Consider the following 24,429-nt stretch of genomic DNA (forward strand, 5'->3'; position numbering starts at 1 on the left):
GAGAAAGGAAGAAAAAAGTTACGTGATAACTTTATATATATATATATATATATATATATATATATATATATGCATATATATATGTGTGTGTATATATATATATATATATGATGATTGTCCATTTTCGAAGATGATAATAAATCAGGGAGGTGATGTCACAACAAGCACATGAATTGGATTTCAAGTCATTAAGTCATATTTAATAACACCATAAAATATGAAGTCAGAAGAGGAGACAGTAGCAATTGGATTGCTAAGTCACCAGTCTGCCTTTCCTCCCTCAAAGTCTTCTGGGCCAGATATGAATCCATATGAATGAAGATAACCCTGGGTATGAGACAATCAGGTTGAAGTGACTTACCTGAAGTCACACTGCTAGTAAGTGTCAACTGTCTGAGGCTGGATTCTAACTCCTGTCCTCCTGACTCCAAGGCCAATACTCAGCTAGGTAACTGCCCTATATGTTTTGTTTTAAATAGCATTTCTGATATCAAGAGTCTTTCATTCTACTTGAAGAGAATTCATGTAGAGAGATAAATCTAATCTGAGGAGAGCTATGAAGGACCTAAGGGAGAGAAGTTTAAGATGAGGAAGGAGTCTATTCTGGGCAGCAGGCATGGTTTAGAGAGATGTAATTATGTGAGAGACAGAATGTTAAAGTTCGATATTCCAGTTTTAAAGTCTAGTGACTGTACTGGGACAGCATGAACCCATGGAGGAATGGGTAATCACATGAAGAAATAACTAAAATAAGCCTGACAGATAACCATGAATCCTTTGCTTTAAGACCATCAAAGAGTAGCAATCTCTTGTCCCCTAAAGCAGCATCTTCTACTTCTAGATAGTGCTGATGTTTTGGTATTTTAATTCCACTAAATCATTTAAAAATATAATCAATTAACAATGAATAATATATAACAAATATCTGTGAAGTTGCATTAAGCCTTCTTTGGAATAATTTTGGGGGGCCAAATACAGAAAAAAATTGTTAGTGGGTCATGTCCAAGTCTCTTATTCTTTCATTCTCTACTTCTGATCAAGAATTATTTCATCAGTCTTGCAAATGAGATCTGGGAGTCTGGAATGTTAACCTCTGGCTTCCACAAGGTCTGTGACTCTTGGCTTATAAATCAGAAAGCAGGCTCTCTATGTGTGAAACAGCCTAATCCCCCTCTAATTGTGTTTGCAAGTTTTACTTTCAGACTGTGTAAACAATCAAAGACCACCCTAAGAAGTCAGGAAATTCCTTTGGTTATAGAAGACTGAAGAAACTCTTATATTTATGCCATTTTGGAAAGGGAAAAATTTCAATGGTCCATAGGTCTATAACATATCTAATAACACCATAATATATGAATTCAGAAGAGGAGACAGTATTCCTGGGGCTAACTGGATCTTTGTCAGTTCTGACATAGAAAAGACCTTATGGATGGGTTGGAGAATGAAGTAATCAATGATAGCATTATACAAAAATGTGTAACCTGATTGGTTGGCCAGAAAAATTTCATTATCCTTTGTTAAAATTCTATAAATATTGATTATTCATTTACTTCTGGGTTGGTCATATCCCTCGAGAATAAAACTTCATTAATAAAACTAATTTTTTGTAATTTCATATGTAGCCTCAGAAAAAATATGGTCAATCGTTCAAATACAGTACAATTAAGTGCATGCTCATTTAAAAGCACTTTACCATATTAATTTGTATTTTGTATTAAAAAAACTCCTACTCTTATCAGCAATAGGGAAAAATATAGACACACAAATACATTTATATATATATATATATATGTATGCATATATATGTAACTCTATATATATGTATATATATCTATACACACTGATAAATATGGTATATATCTTGTGATTGGGGAAAAAATACATCTATTACAATATATTTGAGTAAAACTATATTCTTTTACCATAGAAGTTATAAAAATGCAAAATTTTAGAAAGATTTGTGTAAAGGATCAGGAAGAAAAAAAACACATTGAATATCATTATATTTTTAACACCAAATTTTTATTTTCATGGTAGAATAATCTGCCTGGGGGTCTCACTGATGGAGTGCTGAATCTGGATCAAGAGGAGACTGAGTTCAGATTGAGCTTTTTACTTAGGAAGGGCATGAACTTAGAAAGCTTGCTACCTACTCTTGTCTGCCTGGGACTTATCACCACACCATCACATGGTTTTTATTGCAAATTTCCAGGGAGAGAGAACAGTTTTAAATTATTTTTATATCTTGTTTGTTTTCTTTGGTAATTGGATCAATAAACAAACAATGATCAAATTAGATTTGTGAAACACAAAGATGGTGAGTCCAACACTGTGCCAATGAAGGAGCATCAATTTTAATGACAGAACATGAAACTGGTGTACCAACCTTACTCACTTTACAGATGAGGAAAAGGAGATCTAGAGAGGTTATTGACCCAAATCACTTAGCTAGCAAATGTCTGAAATGTGCTTTGAATGTTGTTCTTCTAACTCCAAAGACCTATAATTAATGTTTATGAATTGTATTCAATTTAATAAAAGAGTCAACATTTGAAAATAAGAATTAGTGTTCCAGTAATACAAGATACATAACATGAATGTTTGTTGACTGACTGTATGTATCATGTATACACCTAGGTAAAACCTAGAGCAGTAGCAGGCTTCATTTCATTTAAAAACCTTATTCTAAATGAAACCCTCTAGCCTCTAAAATGAGGCATGTGACTACCGACTTGACTTTTAAAAATATAGCCTCCCCCATATTTCTGTGACAATGTGTGCTATGCATTAGTCATTTTTAAACATGAATATAGATTGGAACCATAATAATGAAAAAGGCTTTACATATTTTTTTCATTAAATAGTAAACAAATCAGAACTGATTATTACTTGCTACCAGGAGAGAATTGGGAAGATGGAAGACCCAATATTCATTTAACAGATTTATCAGATCTATCCAATTCTACTCCATCTGGGGTTGAAATGTATGTATGTGGCCATCAAGATAATAGTCAATGAGTAATCACTTAACTGTCATGGAGAATTTCCAGCAATTAAAATGAAGATTGTGAGAAATCATCATCAAAAATTCTGCTTTCATAGATATTGCCATGTTAAGCACATCTGCAAAGATACCCTCAAAGGGGAGCTTCCCTTGAAGAAATGTTCTACTAAAAAATCAGACATATCCTGGAACCTGTCTTGGGCCCCTAGCCATAGCTTGAGATGTGCAAAACAGCTTGAACTCAAGAAGTCATGCCCCAGTCACACTGTTCTTACTCCTGTACGTGCTTAATTAACTTTATTCCTATTAAATGACACACCCCCTCTAATGACAGAGGGTCATTAACATAATATGTAAAGTACGACCATGGAGGAGGAAGATCATGCACCCACACTCCCTCCTCATTGGTCTTGGCTTATAGCCTTTTCAAGTTGAATAATTTACCATCAGTGCAGGAGCTGATCTTGATGCAGTATTCATCCTCAGTGATGTCATTGATAACTTAGTTGAAAATATCATGGCAAAAAGCATGAGAGCAAGGACACATCTTTTTTTCATTCCATTGGTGCCTAGGAAATCTCCAGAGCACTGTCCACTATCCAGAATCTGAACAAGCATGCCATCATGAAATTGACTTACAATAATGAGGAACTTCTCCAGGCAACCAAATTTTGACATAATTTTCTTATACTCTCATAACTAATGGTAGTGAAGGCTTTGGTCAGATCTACAAATGTCATATACAGACCTCTGTTCTGTTCCCACTCTTTGACCCTTTCTGAAGCCACACAGGCTCTCAGCTGGGGGCAGGGGAACCGTCTTCCAGGTCAAGGATTGGATTATTGAGGACTCTGGAAAGAATCTTACTAGCAATGACTAAAAGAGAAACACCCCTGTGATTGTTCCAGAATAATCTATTCCCTTTATAGAGTTGGATGTGGATGCATCCTTGAATTCTTGGAGGATAACCTCCTCATGATATATAACCTGGAAAATTTCATCCAGTTTTTGGATGAGTAATAGATATCTCAGCTGGAATAGAATCATCACCAGGTGCTTGCCACTTGAAAGGAGTCTAATGGATTCAAAACCTCTTCTTCAAGTTGGAACTTCAGTGAGGGACTGATCGACTTCAACTTGAGGGAAAAGGCAATGGTTTCTGCATTGATTGATGATGGTCTGCTCAGAAGACTTTGGAAGTGTTTGCCATCTCTCTAGTATCATGTCCCTTTTGTTAATCAATGTGGATCCATCAGCACTGAGTAGCTGAGATGTACTATGTGTCTTTGGTCCATAAATATCCTTCAGGGCATCATGTAAACATTCTGGTTTGTTGCTATCTGCATAAAATTGAATTTCATCTGCCTTCTTACTGAGTCAAAAATCCTGCATCTCTCTAAGTTTTCACTTGGACTTTAGTTTTGATGGAATTAAATGTTGCCATCTTAGAAATGGATGAGCTATGCTACCAGTAAACCTTTCTGTTTTCAGATGACTGTGCCCTCAGTGCACCCTCTGAAGCTGAGATGCAGCAAAAAAATTGATTCTCTGTTGCTTATGCTGCTAATTTTGGTCTAAGGGTTAACACCAGGAAAGCCCAGGTGTTCCATCAGTCAGCACCACACCATCCATATGTGGAATCATTGATGACAGCAAATGGAGAAGTTTTGAGGATTGTGGACAAATTCACTTCCCTTGGCAGTGTCCGTTCCAAGGAGGTATACATTACCATTGAGGTTGACACAGACACATTGCCAGAGCTAGCTCTGTATTTGGGAGGCAATTCATTTCCCTTCACAATGTTAATTGAAGCCTCTACACAGACATTAAAAGTACAGATTCCACTACAAAAAGATAAGATCGAAATAAGTTTTCAACTGTAGACTTTGTCTATTTTTTTTTTGGTGAAATCTGTAGCTTTAATGTCTGTGTAGAGGCTTCATTTAACATTGTGTAGGAAAACAAATTGTACTTCTATCAGGACAGTGGATTTCCAAATATGGAAATATGTTAAACACAACTATTCATGTACAACCTATATAAGAGAATAGGGTGGTAGAAAAATGTGGAACACAAAAGCTTGCAAATGAATGAATGAATGCTGAAAATTATCTTTATTTTGTATTTGTAATTGAAAAATGAAGGGTGAAAAAAAAACAAAATTCTTTGATAGACAGAGTAGAGACATTTCCCTTGAAGTATGTAGATCTGTTATAAAAGGAAATATAAAACAAACATATGTAGACCTATAATAATATGAAGTAGACATAAAAGAGGTTTTAGACATGTTTTGTAGAATGTTTTTAGGGAAGGGAATTGACTCTCAGTAAGGAAGGCCATAATAAGAATCCTAGAATTGAAAACTAGAACATTTGGTTTCAAATATTATTCATCTTTAATAGCACCAATCTGCCAGTAGCAAGAGTATATATTATACCTAGAATGCAAAGAAAAGAGTAATCCTCTCTGGATGACAGGATTTACCAGGCCTTCTCATTCCCATATGGCATGAAGCAAAACAGATCAACATAAAAGGGGGAATTCTATGGACACATCAAAGAGATTGCTCTAATCATCTATATACTATGATAAAGCAAAATGGGAAAAAACCCCAATATTGCTTGGACTCTAGTTGACATGCACCAATATAAGTAGTTTTTTCATTCAGATTGTCTGTTAGTCTCTTGGATTCCACCAAATAGACAATAAGCTGAAGTCAGAACTGAATAGAAGGGAGGAGGAGACTGTGTTTCATTTGAGAAATTATGTTGTGCTTTCAGTAATTACAAACCACCCATATCACTCTGTCCCTCAAGAAGTAAACAATTGAAAATATAGGGCTATAGCCTGCCCTGGTCCAGTTTTCTCCCAGTTCCTGGGAGGTTGGAGATTATCCCCTTATATTCCTGAATTTTTCAAAGGAAGATCCTTACCCACAAAGAAGGAGAGGAACTTGCTGAAGTTTATGCAGAGCTAAGAATTCCAAGATTTCAGAGTTAAAAGAGATATGGGTGAACATTGCATCTGGTGGCTCATTGGATCTGAAGTTAGGATGTCATGGTTGTTCAGTAATATTTGATTCTCATTGACCCCACTTGAGGTTTTCTTGACAAAAAAATTGCCATTTCCTACTCATTTTGCAAGTGAAGAAAGTGAGAAAAGAAATGATTAAATAATTTGTCCATGTTCAATGCCTTGAGTCAGATTTGAATTCATAAAAAGGTGTCTTCCTGACTCCAGACCAGGTGCTCTATGAACTGCATCATCTAACTGCATTTGAGTTTACCCAGTTGCCCTCCACCCTTCCATAAATTGTCCCAGAATACTCTCCAACTTGGGAAGGTGAAGGAGAAAAGTAGCGGTTGGGAGGATAAAAGATAGGAGGATAAAGAAGCATTAAAGCTAGCTGAAACTTTCCTGAGTGATAACTTTGTTATATCTGTATCCCATATACATTTATCCACATGCACAAGTTTACAGAAGCCATCTGAAATGTCAAAGCCACTGCTGTCACACTTGGCTCCCTGAGTCTAGCTCCAGTCCTGACAAGGCCCAAGAACCTTCCCACAGATTCCATCCCAGGATGCCAGGGCTCAACCTTAAAAGAGTGGGCACAGGACTAAGATTGTTATAATTGTGCAGATGGGTGGGGGGACAGTAGAAAGGCAAAGGTGATGCTACTAATTTCAGTCCTTACCCATTAAAGAGCAAGAGCCAATGGTCCTTATCTACCTCTCTACTGCAAGTCTAATTTGGAGTCCATGACCCACCTGGCTCTTGCCCCAGGGATCCAAGTATATATATATCAGGAAGAACATGCGAAACAGGGTCCTAAGTCTCACTCACCCCAAATTAGGTGTCAATTATGAAGCAGAGAGAATTTCTGAGGGAATGGGGTTTGCAAGGATCAGTGGAGGCTCATTTATCATTGATGAAATCACAAGGTTATTTCTGACCAAGATGGCAAAGAGAAACCATGCACTGTTTTAAGCTTTCCTGTTTCTCCCACAGAACAGACATGAATCAAGCCTCCTAAGAGCTCTTGGAGCAACAGAACCCACCAAAGAGCAGAGGAACATCTTCCAGAAATGTCTATCATAGGGGGAGTGTAGGCATGCTCAGGGTGGAGAGTAGAGCCCTAGTGTATGAGAGGCAGGGTGAGGCAGGGGACTAATGTGCCAACCATGATGGTGGAAACAGAAGCCTTTGTAGTGTACTTGGAGGAAGGACTGAGAGAGTTCCAGCACAGCTGCCCAGGACCCCCATTTGGCCAACTCAGCTGGTCTAGATGGTCCAAACCAGTTTCCAGAGGAGCCACCCAACATTCCTGTGGAAGGGCCTGGCATTCTCCAGTACAAACACAGAAACAACCCAAAGTGTTTGCAACTTTCCGCAAGATCCCAGTGTGGATGTGGGTGGCAGAATTTCCCTAGTGCTGACTATCTAGGAGAGTTAGAGAAAGGACTTAGGGTTATTTTGCTGTCTGGTCCCAGGATATCAGGGCAGTTCTCCTTAACTGTATCCAGAAGTATGGAGTCCAGGATCTTTTTTTTTTGATCAAGGTTTTCAAGTAGTCCTATGAATTTTAAATTTAAATACCAGCACCAGTATTTCTAGCCTAATTCAGTGACTGGATGAGGACATGAGGACAGCCCACATGCTGCCCCAAGCCTAGGGAGTGACCACTGACATCCCCAACACAATCTAGAGAAAGCTTCTGATATTCCTTACTGCTTGGTCCACTGAGCAACCCCCTGAAGTTCCTAACTCCAGTGAGCAAGCCTCTAGGGTTCTCAACATTGAAAATCTGTCCACCAATCCCTCCCTCAACACAAGATTCTAGGGAAAGTGAACATTCCAAAATGAAAAAAAGGCCAGTACAAAGTAGGGTGTGTTGAACATCACTTAAACCCTAACCCTAACCTTCCCTGAAAAATAGATTTGGATTAATGAGCTAATTAATTCATGAGTCACCAAGAATCTATTCCACAAAATCAATAAAAATGAAAAACAAATCAAGGAAAATGTAAAATACTTCATTGGTAAAACAACTGACTTGGAAATTAAATCCAGGAGGGATAATTTAAAAATCATAGGACTACACAAAAATTGACCATATATTAGGGGATAAAAACCTCATAACCTAATACAGAAAGGTAGAACTATTGAATATATCTTTTTTCAGAACATAATATAATGAAAATCATGTGTAATAAAGGGTCATAGATAGACCTAAAACTAATTGAAAACTAAATAACCTTATTTAAAAGAATGAATGGATTAAACAACAAATTATAGAAAGAATTAATGATTTCATCCAAGACAATGACAATAATAAGACAACATACTCATGGGATACAGCCAAAGCAGTTATTAGTAGAAATATATATGTATGTGTATATATATATATATATATACACATACATATATATATATGTATATATATATATATATATATAAATGAATAAAACCAAGAAAGAGATCAATGAACTAAGCACGCAACTTAAAAAGTTGGATAAAAAAATTAAAACTCCCCAATTAAACACCAAATTAGAAATTCTGAAAATAAAGGTGAAATTAATGAAATTGAAAGCAAGAAAACTATTGAACCAATAAATAAAATCAAGAGTTGGTTTTATGAAAAAATAATAAAATAGATAAACCTTTGGTTAATTTGATTAAGGAAAGAAAGAAGAAAACCAAATTGCTAGTATCAAAAATGAAAAAGATGAAATGATCACCAATGAGGAGGAAATTAAATAATTCAGAACTATTTTGACCAATTAATGCCAATAAATTTTATAATCTAAGTGAAATAGATGAATAGCTACAAAATTATAAATTTCCCAGATTAAAAGAAGAGGAAATTAAATATTTAAATAAACTTATCTCAGAAAAAGAAATCAAACCATCAATGAACTCCCTTAGAAAAAAAATCTCCAGGGTCAGATGGATTCACAAGTGAATTCTTTTTCGTTCTTTCTTTTTTTTAAATTTTGTTTTTTTCAAGGCAAGAGGGTTGAGTGACTTGTCCAAAGTCACACAACTAGGTAATTATTACATGTCTGATGCCAGATTTGAACTCAGGTCTGGGACACACAGACAGACCCCATAGGACACATAGACTGACCCCGTGGGGTCACAGAGGGACTCATGGACAGATACAGAGGGGCGCATGGACAGACACTTTTGGAACACATAAACCAGGAGGGACACATGGACAGACATAGAGGGACGCATGGACAGACCAGAGGGACACATAGACCCGAGGAACATACAGACACAGAGGGATACACAGACACTTCTGAGACACACAGATAGGCAGGGGGGCACATGGAGGGAGACATGAAGGGACACACAGAGGGACACCAGATGGACACAGAGTGACACATAGACTGATCCTGTGAGATGCACAGACTGACCCTGTGGGATGTACACAGAGGGACACATGACAGACACTTTTGGGACACACAGACAGAAAGACCTGGAGGGACATACAGACAGAATCAGAGAGATGCACACAGAGGGATGCACACACAGTCTCTGTGGGGTGCACAGACAGACTTGGAGGGAGTACAGACAATCTAAGTGGGACACATCCCTGGGAAGAAGTAGAAATAGAACAGGGGCCTGCCAGGCTGGTTATAAGCAGGATAGGGGAAAGGCAACCCCAACAGTCCATGCCTCTTTCAGTTTCCAAAGTTCTCCCACCCCTGCACCCCTGCAGTGATGGTGGTAGTAGAGTTAACAGGAGCTACTGCAGTTGTCTCTTAGTTTGACTTCAGCTTGGCATGTTCCTGATCTTATTCTTTCCTCATAAGGACCCCGGGATGCACAAACAAGACCTTCTTTTTAGAGAAGAGAATCATGGATTTGGAGCTTAAAGGGCCCTAGACATCATCGAGCGCAACCCACTCATTTTATAGAAGAAGTGAAATCACCAAAAATCACCCAGCATCAGACTTGGCATTTGAGCTGGCCCTAGATAAGGGGGGAAGAGGCCCTCTTGAGAAAGATTACCAGTGAGGGGGAGAAGACTTACAGACCTTGAGGGTTTTTCCTTGTGGCTGGATCTGCAGTAGAGGAGAAAGCAAATTGTGGAAGTGGAGGGGGCCCCAAGCCTCTGTTTCCTGACCCATGGGATTTTTGCACAGTTTGGCTTTGAGCAGTATTGCCCAGGTGGACCTAGATTCCATTGTCTGACTCGATTTACCCTCATAGCCACATTGCCTAAAAGAAATAAAAAGGAGCAAAATAAAAAACAACCAGAAAAAGGGGGGGGGGGGGTAACAGTTCCTTTCTGCACTCCGTTCTCCAGTCTCTATAGATGGGATTCATTGACTGTAAGAAACAACCCCCTGGTTCATGGGGGGGGGGGGGGGAGGCAGTAATGAGGTGAGTTTCCTAGAAAATGAGGAAAGGAATGAATAGGCATTCTCTAGCTTTCATGGACCTGTGTCACCTGAACAAAACTGCTTAACTTCTTCGGGAAAAGGAAAGGGGGGAAGGGAAAGAAGGAGGGAGAGAGAGAGAGAATCTGGGACTTGAAGAATGTGAAGATTGTGAAGAATGTGAAAATTGTCTTAACATATCTTCAGGGAAGACAAAAAGTATTCACCAAAATAAAAGAAGTAAACCAATGTGAAAATGGTTCATCCATCCAACTAGCAGTGGAGGAAGCCCTCAAAATCCCCCACAAAAAAAAAAAAATTGCTGAGGAGCAGGGTCCTGATTGAAAAACCTGGGCAGAATGCCCTGACTTGATCCAAAGGAAAGTGATTCATTTTCTTTCTTTCCTTTTCATTCTGACTCTCTTTTTCTTTTTTTTTTTGTTAATTTTCAACATTATGTATGAGTTCTTTTTTTGAATATGAAGAAAATGAGCTCAGTAGATAACAAGAAATATAGACCAAAACCAAATGCCACATTAAAATATAATCATCAGAAAATTGACACTAAATTATTTCTTAAACCATGATACTTTCAAATACAACATTCTTCCTCATATCCTATCACTTCCACCTAACTGATGGCAAGGTTATGGAAGGGATGATCAGAATTGGGTGGGGTGAGGAAAGTAGGGTAGTGTTTTTTGTTGGTTGGCTGCTTGGTTTGTTTTAGAAAATACCATCATTTGTAATTCAACTTTTGAGACCCAAAGTTCTGCTGGTGGGATTTCATAGACACACAGTGACAATGAGTTGGGCAAGTCCAAGTTTTCCTACCCTAGTATTTTAGTATGAAAAAAGAATTTAGTTAGCTGTGTGGCCTTGGGCAAGCCACTTAACCCCATTGCCTTGAAAAATCTAAAAAAAAATTTAGTGAGCAGAAAATCTAGGGAATCTTGTGAAAGAAATATTCAATTATTATTTTGTAGTTTTTTAAATTTCATGTGTGGACTATCATTTATGAATTCACATTCATTTCTTTTCAAGATTCTAATTACTTTCAGAAATCAAAATAGTTATAAATTTGCACTTACTTATTACTCTAACCATCACAGAATGAAATGTACTCTACTAATAGAGGCAAAACAAAAGTTTAGATGCTGATTATGTTCTACAAAATCAAATGAAGAAATTCTCGTTCTAAAGAAATGGTCATTCAGGAAATATACCGTTCCTTAATTTTTTTTCAAAGAATGCTGTTTGCTACAAAACATTTCATGATCCTCCTAGACAACTTTATCTGTGCCCCATGTGCTGTTCCGTAATATCAAGATCTGAGATTAATAATTTTGGAACCATTAGGAAGCAAGGAGCCACACTGAATTATTGGGGTATATCGTATCCACTGACAGGTCAAAGGAGAAAACAAGTGAAAGTAGCTTTTTGACACATTAAGACAAAACAATAAAATAAGCACAACAACCTAGTACTATGGAAGGCAAAAGACATAAGAGAATGTCAATACTTTCTCATAAATATCAATAGTATTTCTCTCCTACTGGAAAGAGGGCCTCTGGTACAGTTCATTCACAGAAAGGATGAAGGAGAAAAAGCCTATCAAAAGATTCTTAAATTTCAACTGTTAGGTGAATGGTAATCACATAAATAATATCTTCAAAGACAGGCCTTGGGGTAGCTAGGTGGCACAATGGATAGAGCACCTGCCCTGAAGTCAGGGGTGCCTGAGTTCAAATCTGGCCTCAGATACTTAATAATTACCTAGCTTGTGTGGCCTTGGGCAAGCTACTTAATCCTATTGCCTAGCAGAAACTGAAACAAAAAACAAAACAAAACAAAACAAAGACAGACCTTTTCATCATGGGACCAAAAGTGCTTGAAGGTCATTGTATATAGAATCACAGATAGTGATCAATATCAATGTAAGCAAAATACAAGAGGAACTTATCCTTTTGGAAAGATAAGAATATCTGTACTCCGATAGAAGAAAGAGGCTGAATAGAGGTTGAAGAGAAGAAAGAGGTTTTACAATATGCATTAAAACTGGTAAGGTACTTTTAATAATGCTTTTTAAAGTCTTTGCTCTCTTAGGGCAGCTAGGTGGATAGAGCACCAGACCTGGAGTCAGGAGGACCTGAGTTCAAATCCTGCCTCAGGCACATAGTGATTACCTAGCTGTGTGGCCTTGGGCAAGGCACTTAACCCCACTGCCTTGTAAAAACAAATCCCTTTGCTTTCTCCTCTCTTCCTGAAAAGGTGACCAATCACAGTATTTTTAAAGTGCCATCAACACTGCTAGTAAACTCTTTCCATCTTCAATAACATACATTATGCACATCTGCTTCTGATGGGGTTTTTTCCCTCTTAACTGCTGACTGGAATTATTTGTAAAAATATTTCCTGTCCATCATTTGAAGATTTTTCCTCCCCTACCAGATCTTATCACTCTTCTTTAAGTTTGCAGGTAAGCAAACTTGTGGCTACCTTCAAATGCAAAATTGTTCAGTTCAGCTGCCAAGAAAACCTAAGACACCACGGAGAAAGAATCTAAAATCTTGATATAGTCAACTGATTGTATGATCTACTTGACAAAGAACTTTGATGAATTAAAGGAAATGAAAATCTACAGCCATCCACCATGAAAAGGTTAATTAATTTGCTTAAGAATTGATGTATTCAAGAAACCAGAGCCTGCTATGGGTTTTAAATTTTATTTCCCTCATCTGTCTCTCTCTGTCTCTGTCTCTGTCTCTCCTCTCCTCTCCACCTTAATGTGGAACTTCAAAAAACTGAATGCTCAAAGCAGTTTTATTTTCCATTGGAAACTACAAAATGTGAAATAAATACTACAATATAAATAAAATAAGATGGGGGGTAGGGAAAGGAAACTCGGAATTTCAAACACTGCTGCCCTCCTTCCCCTCTTCCCACAGGATCATTATTCTCCCTCTGAGGGGTCATGCCATACACTTTTCCATCATAGCCACATTGCCTAAAATAAAATTTAGCCAAATAAAAACCAGAAAAACAGAGGGGGGAAAACAAGCAGCTTCCTTAAGCATTTGGTCACCTATGTATCTGACAACTGTCTTGCCTGTCTATCTGCAGGCCCCCACAGACCAAAGACACAAATTCCTATTGTAATGGGGGGGGGGGGGTGTTGGGGGCGTAGGATAGCCTGTATTTCCTAGATAGTGGGAAAAGACCTAAATGGGGTCAAGTGTTAGGAAGGAGTTCAGCAACCAACTGGGGGGAGTTGGTTGGGGGCACCTGGGCCCAGGTTTAGAGACCCAGGCTAGCAGATCCTCTTCCAACTCCCTTTATTAGGGAGAGGAACCTAGAAGAAGCCCAGGGAGGGAGCCTGTTCTCCCTTCTGGCAGAACCATGGGTTAGGCCTGTAGCCAGAAAGGTGGTTTCCATCCCAGATAGGGCTGCCAGTGGAATCTGAAGAAAGGCCCCAAGCCCAGGGTGGTCCAGGCAGCCCTTTCTCTGGAGGTTTTTCCTCTCTGGGGAGTGGGGGGGGGGGGGATAGGTGGAGCGACCATTTCCTCATTATTCTTTACCTCTCGTGGACATGTATCACCTATAGAAAATGACATGGGAAAGAGAAGTGGTGGGGGAGAGGGAGAATCTGAGACTTTAAAAGAAGAAGAATGTTAAAAATTGCCTTAACATGTCTACAAGTAAAAAAGAAAGAAAATATTCACCAAAATAAAGAAAACAAATGGGAAAGTTGTTATTCCATCAAATTGCTGAGACAAGGAGTGGGGATCTCTTTCAACTTTCCCTTGGGGAAAAAGATCTTTTCTTAGATGAAAATCAGCCCCACGAGGAAATGGCTAAGAGGCAGGTTCCTGACTAACAAACCTGCCTGATTCAAAGGGAGGACAGCAAAGGTAGAAAAACCCTCTGCCTACCCCCAGGCAGTAACTGATTCCATAGCCTTCGCTCAGTTGTGTGTGTCTCAAAAGCTCTAAGATCCAAGATAGTTCTGAAGGACTCAGGACGAAAACTACCAAGGCCCACCCAAGAAAGACCTCAAGGGACTTGAATGTAGATGGAGGCATGCTATATTCTTCCATCTGAAAGAAGTTCCTGGGATAGAAGCATCTCATGTATGATCTCCCTTCCATTCTTCTACATGTACCTCACTGAAGTTTGGGAGGGGGAATTGAACTCCTTTATTTAATTCATCATAAGGAATCCTTGTACCAGCTTATGTATGTTCTTTATGCTCTGTATCATCTGGTTCAAACTTAAGATCTCCTTTAATGCTCATCTGTTCCAGATGTTCCTTGTTCATGTTGACTGGGATGGAATCTGGCGGACTGCTGTATGGCCATTTGCTACTCCCTGTGCTATACTACCATGCTCACTAATTCTGTCATCACCAAGGCTGAGATTATTACCTTCCTGCAAGGGTCTGATGCTCATCAAGCCTTAAGCTACCCTACTGTCAATGAAACATCATCCCTTACACCTACTGTGATCACATGTCTATAACTAAGATCTCCTGTGAGATTATTAAAGTCAATGCCATCTATTGTCTGATGTTGCTCTACTAATGGATGTGTTTGATAAGTGCCACATCTCTGTATCTTATACCATGGTTCTGCAGGTCAAGATGTGTCTATTCTCTGCAGATACCCAACACAAAGCCTTTGGTACCTGCATTTCATGTTTGTGCAGTAGTTTTAACCTATGTTTCTGCTTTATTTACTATCTTCACCTATTGCTTTGGAGGATACACTATTCCCCACCATATTGACATCATTGTGACCAATCTCTACCTACTTCTGACTCCCACAATGAAACTTATTGTCTATGGAGTGAAGACCAAGCAGATAAGAGAGGGAGTGATCAAATTGTTTTTTGGGGGAGAAAGAGTTCTTGATCTAAAAAAAAAAGAGAGAAAGAGAAACTTAAAGAAAAGACCTTTGAAGACAGGAGTAAATAAGGTAAAAAATTATTCAGGCATGGAATTTTCATAATTCCTACTCTATTACAATGACTGAATATCTATGTTACTAATCAAGAGAACAGACTAAAATATTGGCAATGAAGGAGACAAAAGTCCTTCTTCTTTCCCCGAGATTCAGAGATAAATCAGTGAATAAGAGTCATCAGCATGGATGAGGCTTCCTCAGATGCCGAGTTTTGTTGTAGACAATGGTGGAAAATAAATGAAACAAAGTATAAGCATTCTCCCAAATGATAAAACTTTAGATTTTGAAGTAAAAAATTACGTGAAATTTTTGAGATATATTTCAGATTTCTATTAATACGTGTGTAATGAGAACAGATGTGTTGATTGGTTGGTTGGTTCTTGTCCTTTGTTATTGAAGAAGTACAAAATGACCATTACATTTGAAACAAGTTGCAGAGTGTTGGACTGTGACTGATCAGACCTATATGAACTCTCAATGCTCTTCCACAGGTCAACCACAAGTAGTCCATATGAACAAAGTTGGTTGAGGGAATTTGGGAGAGCTCAGGAGAATAGCCGCCTTTTCCCTGCCATCTTGTCTCTGTCCCTGTAGCCTTTAGGCAGGGAGAGGCAGCAGGACAGCCCCCCACAACATGTACTGAGCAAAACTCAGTTCTTTTCAGACATATTCATTCTTCATTTAGAGCAGTTTTAAAATTAGACTATGACTTTTAGGACACCCTATTTAATATTAAGTTGAACATAGAACAGGTAGGGAGGACATTGCACCATTGTGAATTTCAAGTTTTGCAAACCTGAATAATTTTTCAAGAACCTAACTTTGATAAGATTGGCATGGCCATGATTTTGACCAATTGATTACCTAAGTGATTTCCAAGTGTGGATTATATAACACTTAGCATGTTTGAAGCAAATGCTTCCTTTATTTTTAAAATACTCAGAACTTATCCAGATGGTGAAAAAAATCAAACATGAATGGCCAAACTCTAGCGAAGAATGGAAAGAACTATTGGACCTGATGCTGAATGAAGGGAGCAAAACCAAGAGAACATTGTACACCTTAACAACAACATTGTGAGAAGATCAGTTATGATGGATGCAACTTCTCTCAGCAGTTCAGAGAGCTAGAACAACTCTGGGAGGCCTATTATGGACAACGGCATCCACATTCATATTAAAAAATAATAATAATAAAACCCCAAAATCACAGAATCTGAATGAACACTGTTCACTTTTTTAAAAATTTCTCTTATGTTTTAAATGACTAATATGCGAACTTGTTAAACACAAACGCACATGAACAATGTTCACTAGACTGTTTGCTATTGAGGGGAGGGGAAGGAGGCTGGAAGAAAATTGTGTGACTTATAAATATGCAAGTGGATAAATGTTGAAAAGCTTTCATAATATGTAACTGGAAAAGAATCATCTTGAAGAATTCAAATTCCATCTCAGATAATTAGCTATATGACCTTGACATGTTTGCCTCAATTTCCTCATCTATAAAATGAGAAGGAAATGGCAAACCACTCTAGTATTTGTGCCAAGGAAACCCCAAATGGGATTACAAAGAGTCAGACATGACTGAAAAATAACTAAAGAATCAAAGATTAATAAGATCAGAGATTTGAGAACTAGAAGGAACTTAGAAGACCTAGTTCATCTTTTCATTTTACAGATAAGGAAACTGAAATCCAGAAGGGACTTGTCATAAATCACACAGTTAACCTAATAATAGACTCAGAAGGTAAACCCAGCATCCTGACTCCTGGACAACATCTCTACTTGTGGTTCAGTGGACATGCACAATGTTTGACTGGTTAGCTCAATTGGTAAGAACACCACATCAACTGGACCTGGTTAACTGATTTAGCCAAAGCCACTAGGGACCACAAGAAACAAAAAGTTCAAATTCAGCCTCAGACACTAATTAGGCTTGTGATTATTTGATTAATGAGTTTGGGTTTCAATTTTCTCCTATAAAATGACATGTTTACACCAACAAAACTAAAGAGTATATTTAATAACATGACTATAAAACAGGTAGAAATAAATCAGTTTTACAGTAAAAGTAATCAATAAATTCTAATATAATAAAAAGAAGAACAAAGTCTACCTAAACAAATATTAAGAGAAAGCATCACCCATTCGGGAGATCACCAACATCTGTACCAGCAGTGACTGGGGAGTCCTGGGGTACAGCCTCCAGACTCCCAATCAGGAAGGACCCAGGCAGAGCATCCTCTTCACAGGTGAGACTCCAATTACGCTAAGGTCTAATTAGATCTTATATAGCTTGATAAGAAGGCTTCTTGCCAAATTTTTTGTGGAATAAAACCAAATTTTCTAGGTTGTCCAAGGAGGGAGCCACCCCTCCCTGAACCCCAGGAATTATGGTGTTTACATTCAGGAATGGGCTAGTTCCTTCAGAGATAGGCAGTGTTAATCAAGTACGACCTTGAGTCTGGCCAGAACTAGTCAAAGATATACAGTGGTTCTTTTAAATGTTCAAGCTGTTTTAAATATATTCACAAGATCAGTCCTACTCATCTCCCCTCCCTGTACATCAGGGGTGAATTGGGAGCCAGTGATTCTCTGTACACCAGAGGTAAATTGAGGGTCAATAATTCTAGGTAAACTATAAGATCTTATGATGGAAAATGTATTATTGTATGTATTAACCATACAGTGATCCTGGAAAAGCTACTTTAACCTCTGTAGGCTGCAGTTTCCTCATGAAGATAATAATACCACCAGCCTTTTAAATTTTTTATTTATTTTCATCCATATGAACATGCATATGGATATATGCATAAAAAATTTCCCTCTACCATTCCTTCACTCTGCCTCCCCTTAGCAAGGAATAGTCAGATTAGCATTTTACATATATATTTTGTTAAACATGTTTACAAATTAGCAATTTTTTGCATGAGGAATTAGAATTAAGGGAGATATATAAGAGATAATTTTTATAAAGTGTTCATCAGATTTGGAAGGGTTTTTTTTCTTGTGTTTTTTTTCTTCCTCTGGTTGGGGATAATATAATCCATAATCAGTCAGAAAGAGTTGACCTAGCTCTCTGGACTGCTTGAGAGGAGTTGCTCCCATCAAGGCTGTTCATCTCATAATGTTGTTGACACGTACATTGTTCTCTTGGCTCTACTCCCTTCGCTCAACATCAGATCCCATGCTTCTCTAGAGTCTATTTATGATTCTTATAGAACAATAGTATTCTATACTATTCATGTACCATAACTTTATCCATTCCTAAATTGATGGGCATCCCCTCAATTTCCAATTCTTTGCTATTACAAAGAAGAGCTGCTATGAATATTTTGAAACATGTAGAACTTTTCCCATTTTTTTATAATTTCTTCTGGATATAGACCAGAATTGGAATTGCTAGGTCAAAGGATATGAACAGTTTCATATTGCTCTCCAGGAAGGATGGATCCATTCACAACTCCACCATAAATGCATCAATGTCCCAATCCTCCCACAACCTCTCCAACATTGATCATCTTTCCTTTATCTCATCTTGGCTAATCTAATAGGTATGAGCTGATACCTCATTGTTTTTTTAATTTGCATTTCTCTAATCAATAGTGATTTGGAGCATTTTTTCATATGATCATATATAGCTTTAGTTTCTTCTTTTGAAAACTATCTGTTCATATCCTTTAACCCATTTATCAATTGGGGAATGACTTGTGATCTTATAAATTTGATGCAATTCTCTATATATTTTAAAAACGAGACCTTTATTAGAACATCTGGTTGTGAAGATTGCTTCCCAGCTTTCTGCTTTTCTTCTACTTTTGGCAGCATTGGTTTTATTAGGGCAAAACTTTTTTAATTTAATATAGTCAAAATCATTCATTTATCCCTTTTCCATATATCAGAGTATCTTTGGTCTATTAAATTTATCTATAGTATCATTCTATGTCTAAATCCTGTACCCATTTTGTCCTTATTTTGGTACACAGTGTAAGATGTGGATCTATGCCTAGGTTTTGCCACACTATTTTCCAGTTTTCTCAACAATTTTGTCAAATAGTGAGTTCTCATCCCAGACGCCAATGTCTTTTGGTTTGTCAAATAGTAGTTTGCTGTAGTCATTTACTGAGATTTCTTTTGAACCTATCCTAATCCACTGATCCATTACTCTATTCTTAACTAGTACCAGGCAGTTTTGATGACTGCTGCTTTATAGTATAGCTTTAGATTTGGTAGAGCTAGGCCACCTTCCCGTACATTTTTTTTAATCAGTTCCTTGCTATTCTTGCCCTTTTAGTGCTCCAGTTTAATTTTGTTACTATTTTTTCTAGTTCATTAAAGTAGTGATTTGGTAGTTTGATTGCCATGGCAGTGATAAGTAATTTAATTTGGATAGAATTGTCATTTTTATTATATTAGCTAGAACTAACCATAGGCATTTGACATTTTTCCAATTGTTTAGATCTGACTTTATTTAGGTGAGGAGTGCTTTATAATTTTTTTCATACAGTTTCTGGGTTTGTCTTGGGATTCACAGGTATTTAATGTTGTCTACAGTAATTTTAAATGGAACTTCTCTTTCTATCTCTTGCTCTTAGGATTTGTTCTTCACATATAGAAATGCTGATGATTTATGTGGGTTTATTTTATATCCTGCTACTTTGCTGAATTTGTTAATTGTTTCAAGTTTAGGTGATTTCTCAGGTTCTCTGGGTTTACCATCATATCATCTGCAAGCCTCCTAGACTTACTGTGAAGGAAAATGAGAACATAACTGTGAATCATTATGATTAAAATTATAATTAGTGGTCTTCTATGTGAAGACAAAACTAGCAACCACTCATCAGCTGGTGCTGTTTTATAGATCATTTTCTCATTATTAGTGATAGATTTGCATCTACCTTCTTGTTGGGCTCCATTCTTTGCAAACAGCAAATAGAAATTTCTGGGATAACTGGCTGGCATGAGAGACACAGTCATGGAATAGGGCCCCACTGACATGATGTTGCCTACAGCAAAATTCAGCAGTCAATAAGAGTACTGGATGAAGAGCCAGAAAAATGAGTTCTACCCAGCTCTACCATCTCCCTTGGTCTTGGTTTTGTCTTCTGTAAAGTCAAGAAACTAGACTGGATGATTATCTCTCTCAAGAGCCCCTCTCACTCTAACATGTCATGATGCTATACTCCATAGAGACCATGGAAGAAACAATGACTTTCATATGTTTGCTGCTAGCCAGGTCTATAGTGTAGAAGTATAATGAATATTTTTAGTCTTTGGGAGGAAGAGGGGACAGGGAGTGATCCCTTTGCCAGAAAAATCATCTGAATTCTCTTGAAATAATTCTAAACATCCTGAAGTAGCCCACTCCTACATATTCTCATTTTTATTGCCCCCCTTCCTTCCTGCCTCTTGTTTTGGAAATAATAAATGAATACTACCAATGCTTACATTAATTGAGTCTCCTATAGATGATCACACATCATCCTTGAACTCTTCAAACCAAAATTCCCTTCACTGGCCAGCTATCCTCTTCTATGTGTGGCCTCTTTATTAGAGTGCAAGTTATTTGAGGACAGGGATGAACTCAATTTTTGTATTTGTATTCTTGAACTTAGTACAGTACATGTCACAGGAAGTGCTTAACAAAAACTTATTCATTTTCCTTGAAGAGATTAAAAGAATATCCCTTAAGGAGAAAAGCTCTAGATTTCAACTGGAGTTTAACCCATTTTCTGTCATGGGAGCAGGAATATAGAGGGTTGACTCTGTTGAAATGAAATGACATTTAAATCATGATTTTTAGTATCCTTTCATAAGCCTCAGAAGAACAATCGAGTTAAGGTTACAAGAATGTTTCTTTCCATTTTACAGATGAGGAAACTTAAGTCCAGAGGTATTAATTTGTCTAAGATCACATACCTAAGCAAAACAGATCTTTTGGGTTCCAAGCCCAACATTTCACCTGCCTAGAGGATAATGAAGCTTCAAGGAAGCATGTCCTTCAAATGGGCCTTTAGAAATTTCTTGTTAAATAGTTCAGGAGGGATAAGTATCTTTCCTCTATAGACAGCTGAGTTTAGAAAAGAGTATTTATTTTCGGCTTACTATCTCAAGTCCACTGTTTGCCAGTCCTCCTGAAGCTGAAGAGGTCATCAGTCTCTTAATGAAAATACTATCCACATCCAGAGAAGAAACTATGTATTCTGAAAGCAGAGCAAAGCATACTACGTTCATTTTTTAAATTATTTTATGTCTTTCCTTCTCAGGGGTTTTCCCCACTTAGTGATAATTCTTCTTTCTCAACATGAGTAATATGTTAATATGCTGAAAATGATTGTCCATCATGTACCATGTATATCAAATTGTTTGCTGCCATGAGGAGAGGGGGAGGAAAAGGAGGGTATTAGAAAAAATGTGGCGCTCACAAGCTTGCACAAAAGGACAAATGCTGAAAACTATGTTTGGATGTAATTGTTAAATTTTTAAAGTTGAAAATAAAATACCTCCATCACCCATGACCCTGAAAGAACAACTCAACTGTTATTCAACTAAAGGCTTCCTTATTTTATGGTCACTTTTTGTTTGTGGAGGAAAAATAACAGACCAGATCATTAGAAGAAAAGAGAGGCAAAAAAAGGAAGGAGATACACCAATAAATAAAAGAAAAAGACCTAAGAATAAGCTCTTGGGGTATACAAAAATAGGTAGGGGACCAAATTTGGGATCTGAGCCATTGTTTGGAGATCTTGGTCCAGAGCAATTGTCCAAGCAAGCGCTTAGCATGATGACTGAAGCTCAATCAACATTCCTTAAGGGCTAAATAGATGTCTGGCAGAGTCAAAAATGAAATAATTCCTGCCTTTAAAGAGTTTACATTCTAGAGAGGGAGAGAGCACACAGCATGGAACATTTATATGTTTTATAATACATAATCACATCATATATATTTATTTTTCCATTGATATGCAAAGAAACAATTATTTCTTTATAAGGTTTTTACTTTCACATTTTTTCCCCTTTCTCCCTTTCCTCCCTCCAACCCTGATAGAGAACAATCTAATACAGGCTATTCCTATGTAATTGTTTTAAACCTAAATCCACATTAATCATGTTAAAGAAAAATCAAATCAAAGAGGGATTGGGAAAACAAGAAGAAAAAATATAATGCATAAAGAAATTTTTTAAATGGAAAATAGTTCATGTTGTTCTGCATTCAGACTCCATAATTCCTTCTCTGGATTTTGATGATATTTTCCATCCTGCATTTGTTGATTATTATACTACTGGGAGCAAGTCCATCATAGTTGATCATCACACAATGTGGCTGTATTTTGTACACAATGTTGTTGTGCTTCTGTTCACTTTACTCAGCGTCAGGTCATGTGAGTCTGTCACTATCGCTTGTAATTTTTAATACATTTTTATTTTTCCAATTATATGCAAAAGAAGTTTTCAACATTCATCCATTTGCAAGTTTGTGAGTTCCACATTTTTCTACCTCCCTTCCCCCCCTCCCCATAGTGTTGAACAATCTGGTAAAAGTTGTACACATAGATGCTTAACATATTTCCATATTAGTGATATTGTGAGGATAATTAGTACTAAGGGGAAAGGAAAAAACATCCTTATCACATTTACAGTGATACAATTTCCCTCTATACTATCTTCTTCCATTTATACTCTTCTCCCTTTCCCCTCATCCCTCCTCACCAATGTTTTGCTTCTGATTGTTCTCCATTTTCAGTCCCATCTTCCCCCACACACACACATAAAGCCTCATCTTCTACTAAATTGAGTTTTGCCCAAGGTTGCCCAGCTTACTGACTGGCAGAGAGGCTTGCCTGGGTTGGAATAGGTATTTGAGTAGGGAGCAAGGTCTAACCCCTGACCCAGGTATATGAGAATAAAGGATTCCTATTCTCAAGGACAGTGATTACATCATGCTATGATATAGTTTTAAAAAGTATTTTGCCAGAATTCTGTTGAAATTGATATTCCTGCTAAACTATCAGTTGCTCCAGATAGTCTCTAGGACCAATCTAATTTCATTTTATTTTACTGAATGTAGTTCTTCCAAACTGACTTTCTGCTCCCTGTTTAAGACATTTTATAACCAAATGAGAACTTTGAAATAGCAGTTAAACATGGGTCAGTTGGTTTGGATAGGGGATCACCGTTTGGAAGGGTTGGGCAATGGTCTCCTTGCTTTACAGTTGGGAGGGGGAAAATGTTTTTCAGTCATGTCTAACTTTGTTAAGTCTGTTTGAGGATTGTTTTGGTTATTTTTTCAAAGATACTAGAGTTGTTTGCAATTTTCTTCTCCAGCTCATTTTCATAGATAAACCAAGGCAAACAACATTAAGTGACTGATATCAGATTTGACTAGCAGAAATCTTCCTGGTTCAAGGCTGGGGTTCTATTCCTTGTGCAATCTATGTGGGAGGGGAATATGATATTGCATGGCAACTACTTTAGGATTTGTTCAAAATGTTTATTAATTTTGCTGAATTCTTATTTTCTTTTTTGTATTCATTATAATAAAGGATAACCCTCTGGGTAGATGTATTTGAAATGAAAATGTAAAAACAGGGCAGCTAGGTGGTAAAGTCAGGAGGACCTAAGTTCAGATCTGACCTCAGACACTTAATAATTTACCTAGCTGTGTGACTTTGGGCAAATCACTTAACCCCATTGCCTTGCAAAACTAAAAAAAAGAAAATGTAAAAACAAGAGCTACTCCTAAAATACTATTAAAAATAAAATAATTCACTTTTAGAGTGATCATCCTATGAAATAGGATGGAATCCATCTAGTGTATTGATCTTTCCCAAACTTAAATGTGCATGACATTGGGAAATCCTTGGGCTGAGTAAGAGTTAAGAAAAAAAAAGTTGTCTTCATGTTCATTAACCTCTGGCCATACAGAGGGGCGAATATGACTTGGGCATGAAGTGACTGGATGATTGCTCTTTCAGTTTTCCTGGCACAAGAGCAAGAGGCAAATGGTCCAGGGGGAAAAAAGGACCCCTATGACTTTTCACCATAAGGAGGCATATGCCTTGATTGGAATG

The sequence above is a fragment of the Macrotis lagotis genome, chromosome 4 (assembly GCF_037893015.1).
Source record: "Macrotis lagotis isolate mMagLag1 chromosome 4, bilby.v1.9.chrom.fasta, whole genome shotgun sequence".
Lineage (NCBI taxonomy): Eukaryota > Metazoa > Chordata > Mammalia > Peramelemorphia > Peramelidae > Macrotis > Macrotis lagotis.